Below are 7,534 nucleotides of genomic sequence, written 5' to 3'. Positions count from 1 at the left end.
GAGAAAGAGAGAGAGAGAGAGAGAGAGAGAGAGAAAGAGAGAGAGAGAAAGAGAGAGAGAGTCTGTCTGTGCGTGCGCGTGCACGTGTATGTGCATATGTGGGTACGCACTGTTGGGTACAGACCTGTTGGGTGTCATCTCACCCCTTGTCATAGTCAGATCCCTCTAGACCCTTGCTCTAGCCTTCAAAGAGTTACTGAGGACCAGGCTATAAAGCTACATAGGCCAGGTACCAGCTATAAACCATGTGTTCTCTTTAATTTAACTTATTTTCTAGTTAAGAGCCAGCAGAGGGGTAGACCAATGTTTGTGTGTAGGCTCTGGGCCTCTCACCATGTGCCTGCCTCAAATCCCTGGTTTCCCTGTCACTGTCTTCTTCAATGGAAGCCAGAGTGCTGTGAAACAAGTCAACTGTAGGAGTCATGACACATGTCTTGTCACAAGCTTCTTAGTCCAGGCCGGAGCATGAGATTGTGGCATGAGCAGGTCAGCCCCTCAGAAGCCTTGCTCTCTGCTCTGTAGACAGAGTGATCCCCCTGAATCCTCACATGGATGTCTACTGTGTGTGTTTATGTCATGGTCTCCTTTCTCATAAGGTCATTGGTCATATCTCCCCTTAAATACCCTGACTGCAAACACTGTCCCACTCTGTGGTCCTGGAGTCGGAACTTCAATATAAGATGGTGGAAACCAATCCTGTCTACCCTGCAACAAGTCAGGTTCCCCAATTTATAGCCACAGAGTAGCTGTAGGGAAACACATGGCCAGTTCTGGTAAGCTCTTAGTGTGGACTCATACACACCAAGACTTGGAAAGTTATCATTGACCTCTGAGCCTCAGTTTCCCCATTGTGCTGGGAGCATGTGATTCATTCTTTCACCAGCTTGTTCTGGAGATGAAGGAGATCCCCTATCATCAGATGATGAGTATTGCTGAGTGGTGTGTGCGGATGTCTCCACTGGTTACTCCTTAAAGATGCCCAGTTGTCCAGAACACTAGGATGAAAAATCAGGCCTGAGTAGATGAGATCTGAGGTGTGAGCAGGGCAGTAGCATTGCTCTAGGAGACTCCGGTAGGAAGCAGTGATGGATTTCTTAGAGAAGACACCTTTATGGCGATGTTGGAAATGCATCCAAAACCCAGGCTTCCCTCCGAGGAGAGCTGCATAGTGCTGGAGGCCACTCCAGAGGATTCCAGCTCATCCCCCTACCAGTGGTGAGGGAAGCCTGACAGGAGGTGGGTGGGCCTGCCTCACTCCTGCTTCCTGGAATCGCATTCTTGTTTTGTGGTGGTGGTTTCACTAAGTGCTTTCTCCTAAAAGGGTCTGGAGGAGCAGCTAGAGGCCTGTCCCACACTAAGTAAGCCTCTCCCTGCCTCTTCTCTCCTCTGGAGCACCCTCACCTCACTGTCTCTAAGTAATTTGCATAGATTTGCATACATTGTTGCCTGGAGCCTTATTTGTTTCTGAGAAGGCATCTTTAATCATAAATGTAGTTAACTTCCTCAGTCTCTACTGTCTTTGTCCTCACACAGCCTACCCTCTTGTTGGGTTTCTTCTAGCTTCTCATAATCATGCCGCTGTGGAAGATGGGGCTTCTATTTTTACCTTTTCATTTTTTGCTTAGCAGCTGTCTTCTGTGGGAAGCTAGGGGCTCACTGGCCTTTGATGGTCCCAGAGAGTAGACTGGGAATGGTGACACTTGGATGTCCTCATTGCTGGATATTGGTGGCATCTGTCACCCAGTAGGCAAGATGGCTGCCCTGCACTATCTTGTCTTTCAATGGGGAAGAGGCTCTGAGAGAGCCATGGGGATGAAGGCCAGTATGTGGCTTTTTGTCTTTAGTCCCAAGGGACTGAGGAGGAAATGTAGGCTTAGACACTCCAAGTGACCAGGTAGGATGGTCCAGATCTGGCCCTGTATGAATCAAGGAGCCACGATCAGCAGAGGAAAAGGGGTGTGTCTGCTTTCATTGAGGCTCCTGATGGCTGTACCCCTGACTGCCTCATGAATCTGAGGCTAATCTACCACTATGTAGCAGCCTCTAAGCACCAGCACCAGCGGAAGCATAGCCTGGCTTCCCTAAATCTGTCACACTCGGGGACTAGCCTGCAGTATTGACTATGGAACAGTTAGTGAAGCTGGACATTCATGCCCTGAGCTTCTGTGTCCTCTAGGCTCAGTTGGGGCTCCAGGGTGTGGAGATACTGAGCTCCTCCAGGGAGGCAGAAGGGGAGAAAAGGGGGCTTTGGCCAGCTGCAAAGGGTGTGGGGTCAAGGAAGCATGTGGAAAGGAGGGGGACCTCTCAGAGTCCAGGGGTAACAGTGGAGCGGAGGAAGGAGGAGGGTGGCTGCCTGAGATGGGGCTGGACCCTGTTGCTCCTGGCACAGGGAGAGCAGGATTCTTGCCTGGTGGTCATGCAAAGCAAATACCCAGGAGCAGAGCGTGAGAAGCACAAATTATCTTTAGGAGGCCGATAGGGTGTGATTGATCATTCAGCAGACACACCCCGAGGCAATGTTATTCTGGGCTCCTCTTTGTGTTCCTGACTTGACACAGAGTCTCACTGAGAGCTCCCACATTCCTGTGCATGGACATGAGGCCGGAAGCCGTGTCATTCACATGGAAGCCACTGGTTGGCAGCCACCATGATAGGGAGCTGCATTTTATTTTCTCTATGTGGCGCTCCCTGCAGTCTCCCCGGTCGGCTTGCCTGCCCCTTGGACTTTCTAAGGAGGCCCAAGTTAACATCTGGCCACTGAGACAGGCCCTTGGAACAGTAAGCCCTTACTTCCACTTCCTAGTGCATGGCTGCCCTATTCCTATCTGGCCTGCTGGCTTTGAATGTCTGTTTAGTCAATGTGAGAGCATTTCAGGCTAAAGTCATCGTGCAAATCCTCTAAGTGAGGAGTGCCCAACTATTCAGCACTGCAATATGGTGCTGCATCTCTACATTAATAGTCAAGAATCATGAGATTAAGTTCCAAAATAAAATTTGCAAAAATCGCCATTTTTGTGTTGATATATCTATATGTGTGTAGTGTGTGTATGCATGTATTCGCACGTGTTTGAGAAAATGTATATGTGTGGGTACAATGCACATGTCTGCACATGCATATAGAGGCCAAAGTTTGGCACCCAATGTCTTCTTTGATTGTTCTCCCCTTTATATATTGAAGTAGGGTTTCTCCCTGAACGGGAGCTTGCCAATCTGCCAGCCTTACTAGCCAGCTTGCCCCAGGGATCTCCTATCTCTGCTTTCCAAGTGCTGGGATTACAAATAGGCTGTCACACTTACCCAGCACTGCTGTGGGTGCTGGAGATCCAAACTCTTGTCCTCACATGTATATGACAAGTACTTTTACCCACTGAGTTATCTCCCCAGCCCCCAAATTTACACTTTTAACTAAGTTTATGGTTTTATATTAGGTAGCACAGCTATCCTCAGCCTCTTGTGGGGTTTAAAATGTGCTGAAATGCACATTGTGAGCAGGGCATGAGCGATACACACCAACACCAGCACTTGCAGAGCCAAGGCAGGAAGATTAGTTAAAGGTCCGCAGGGGCTGCCTGGTGAGAGGGACCCTGTCTCAACAAAACAAAGTGAAACACAGAGCTAAGCAAAACCTGCCCAAACACACAGTATCTGTTCACCGTACTGATGTTTCTGAGCTCACAGTTCAGGGTTTCACCATTGCTACCACCACACACACACACACACACACACACACACACACACACACACACATGCACGGGCCAAGACAGGAAGTCCTTCGCACCTCATGCTCTGCCCCTCCCTCTCCCCAGCCCTCCAGTCCACTTCCTGCCACTATGGATTTGTGCTCTGAGGACACCATGAAAGGAACCGCAATGAAAGAGGACTCGCCACGAGAGAGGAATCACACAACACTTGATTTTCCATGGCTGTTCTTCCACCAAGCATAATGTCCTCAGGGCTCACCCTGTAGGTGACCTCTTCCAGGCTGATCAGAACTCCATTCAGTGTGCCCTACCCATGATCCTCCTCCACACACATCCGCAGACAGTGGCAGCTTATGTGCTGGCTGTCGTGAGCAGTGTTGTTGTATGCATAGCAGATGAGTATCTGGTTGAAGCCCTGATTTCAATGATTTGTGGTGAGCGGAGAGGCAGAAGTCGAGTTGTTGGGATGATGGTGGTTCTGTGTTTAATTTCTCTAAGAGCCACTAGGTCCTATTCCACAGTCGTTGGACCATTTTGCATCCCTGCTGGCAGAGCATCCATTTCTCCACATCCTTGCTGACTCCAGCTCCTTGCTGGCTGGGACAGTAACTGTCCCAGTGGGTGTGTGGGTGTGATCTGATTTGCCTTTCCCTATTGATTATCTTTTTCACATGCTGTTTGTACCTTCTCTATAGAATGGCTGCTCAAGTCTCCCCCCCACCCACCCATTTTTAAATGGCTCACGTATCCTATGGTTAAGTGCTCTGGGCTGCTCCTTGGTTCCACTTTCAATGGAAGCCATGGTTGCAAGGGCATGGGGACCCAGTACATCTGGTGACAGTGAGCATGGTGGACACGGGAAGCAGTGGGAGCCAAGGCCTGTGACAGGGATATGATGCTGTGGGCTTAGGGACAGAGGAGGTGACTTGAGTGGCATCTTGGTATCACCCAAGTAGGACAATGGTTGTGACGCTGTGGACCAGATTGTGCCCTGATTCATTGGCCAGAATTCTCTGGACTCCTGGCTCCACAGGGTCTTGGCTTGTGGGCGGAGGAAGGATTAAGGGCCCTGCAGCTGTCACCAAGACTGGGGACAGGATGACAGGCGGGGAGGAAGTGTTTATTGAGGACAGGCTTTAGAGCTGATCCCTCTGGCTTGGAGGAAATTACAAGCTAGCCTATCAAACACAGTACCAACCAACCAAGTCTGCAGCTGCGTCTGACATTCATCCGCCTGCATTTTGACATTAAGAAACGATCCAGTAGTTGAGATTTGCATAAATCTTCAGAGGGGAGGGGCCAGGGAGGGGGGATTTGAGCACGGGGGCGGGGAGTTGTGTGTGGGGGGGACAGCTGTTTTCAACTGGTGCCAGAGGCTGGAGAGACCTCCTGCTGGCTGAGACCACTGTCACAGCTGATGGGGCAGAGGTCTCTGTGAGGCAGTGGGGGTTGGGAGGAGTCCCCAGATGAGATCTTGACTGTCTTATTCTCTTTGTGAAGGTGACTGCTTGGCCACCCACTGTCCCAGGCAGGGAGGCAGGACGACCCCCGATCCATTTGGAGCTTGTAGCCTGTGGGAAAGGCGCCTATGAGTGGTATCAGTTTGGTCCTCCTGACATGATGGTGGAGCATGAAAACCTTGGGTGGTCTCAGAGGTCCTGTTCCATCTGTGGCTTTTCTCCTACCTACTGTCCTGATTCCCAGGCCACAACCCCTGCCCTGGTCCTAGTGTGCCACCTCTACTCCCCCTAGTATGCTGCCTTTCTTGATAGAGGTGTTCCCTTGGCCTCTGTGTCCCAGAGATCTTTCCAGGCCCCTGCTTCTTAAGGGACCTTTGGACTGAGCTCTACTTTCCAGTACTAAAGGGCAGGTCCTAGTCTGGTCCTTGCTCTGCCTAGATCCTGATATGTGCCCACTGTGATAGCACATCTGAGGGCCATCAGAGGTCCACAGTATGAAAATTTGCCCTCGTAGAACCCAGAAGGCACAGTAGTCTGTTGAGGCAGTTCATAACCCACCAGGACCTAGACTGTAGGGTTTGTGATGCAAAGGCCAGGGCTAGTGAGAAGGGGGAAATGCTACTTGCTACTTCTGAAGTGGGAGACATATGGAAGAAGAGTAGAGAGACACTAGGCAGTCAGAGCAAGATAGGACCGGGCAGTCGGTCAGGCCTCTGGTTTGCACAGTATTGAAGCGGCAGGCCAAGTCTTCCTGGATTCGAGTTTCTGGGCTGCTGGCTCATCCACAGAAGTTACCAACATGTACAGTTGATTTCTGAAACTGGCCAAGCCAGGACTCTCAGAGTGCGGATGTCCGATCAAGGGTGCATTCTGGAGGGGCAGAGATAGCCAGAAGTGTACTTTAGTCACTTGGCAATTGTTCTAAGAAAAAGCATGGGCAGAGCTCAAGTCCTCTCACCATGAAGGGACCCAGGCGAGTGGATGAGAGCAGGGGCACTGGAGTCTCTGCTCCACCGATAGGGGAGCCCTGTTGGCTTATATTGAGCCAGCCAGGTACCATCTCTAGGCTCTCTGCCCTCTCTACTTCTGCTGCCGTTCTGAGCAGCATAGTGCTGCCACTTAATAAGCCAGAGGTGGAGGCCGTTATCGATCGAAGGCCCTGGCTTCTCACAGCACACAAAAAAAGTCAATTTTCCCCTTGAGCTCCAAGGATAGCTATTGAATGTCTACTAAGAGCCTGTGTTGGAGAGTCTCACCCAACAAGCGGTGGACTGCGTTTGAGAAACGTAGGTCATCTGTCCATGTTTTTTATTCACTGTCCATTTAACAGGGATGCGCTGAGCGGGGACTTCATGTCATTCAGATGTCAGGCTCATGGGACTTAGCGAGCTTAAGGAATTTGCTTTAAGACTCACCCACATTTCCCCACCCAAGAGCCCAGCCATGCTGGTGGGAGTGTCTGAGTGCGGTTGAGTCAACAGAAGGTCAGGTGCACAGGCACCTGTGGGGTCAGAGACCCTCGCTTTTCTCATGGCAACAGCAGCCCTGTTGTAGGCTTAGATGGACTAGGCTCTGTGTATTGACTTTTTCCATGTGGTCATGTGCTTGCCTCATACCTGGTGGGACACCATTTCCTTGTGAGGAGCAGGGCACCCTCATGGTCATGGCCAGGAAGAGGGGGAACTGAGAAAGCTGAGTGAATCAGGCAGTTGACTTCTCTGTGCCTCAGCATGGGGTTCATGTCTATATTGACAGGTATGGTATCCCTGCAGGGGTCAGGTGGGGCGTGCATGGTTGAGGAGGAACAAGAATGGGAACGTTGGCTTTCTCCTCTGCTGTCCTGTAACTCAGAGGTCCATAGCCCTTGCACATTGCCTGTACCCTGGGGCCCAAGGCTTGCCCTGCTAAGGACGTTCTAGGGGAAAGATAGGTCACAGCCATAGGCAACAGTTCTATGGGCATTTCTACTAACTCATCACTAGTGATACTGTAAGACTCTGGCAGGCCTTAGCATACCGGGGACCCCCTGAGTGAACCATGTGGAGCCAGGAATCGATGCAAAAAGCAAGAGGAATTTATTGTTCCAGTGCACTGGGGTTGTTCCAGACCCGAAGGAGAGGTGGTGACTCCCAGTGGCCCATTTGGCTAGTTTGTACATGGTTCCCAGGGGCAAAATGGAGCATCAGTAACAAGGCACAAGATGATTGGCAGAACAGTGCACCCTTGAAACTGATTGGTCTTTAGGGAATGAGGTAGTAGGGGCTTACCCAGCCTCTCCCTTCTGGCCTATTTGCTCTCTGACCTGTCTCTTCCAGGAGCAGGGGGCGGAGTGGGGGGTACAGGTGAAATTTTCCAATGGCTGTGCTGTGCTGT

Source organism: Mastomys coucha, unplaced genomic scaffold (genome assembly GCF_008632895.1).
Source record: "Mastomys coucha isolate ucsf_1 unplaced genomic scaffold, UCSF_Mcou_1 pScaffold11, whole genome shotgun sequence".
In the NCBI taxonomy this organism is placed as follows: Eukaryota; Metazoa; Chordata; class Mammalia; order Rodentia; family Muridae; genus Mastomys; species Mastomys coucha.
Note: the sequence above shows the minus strand (reverse complement) of the source record.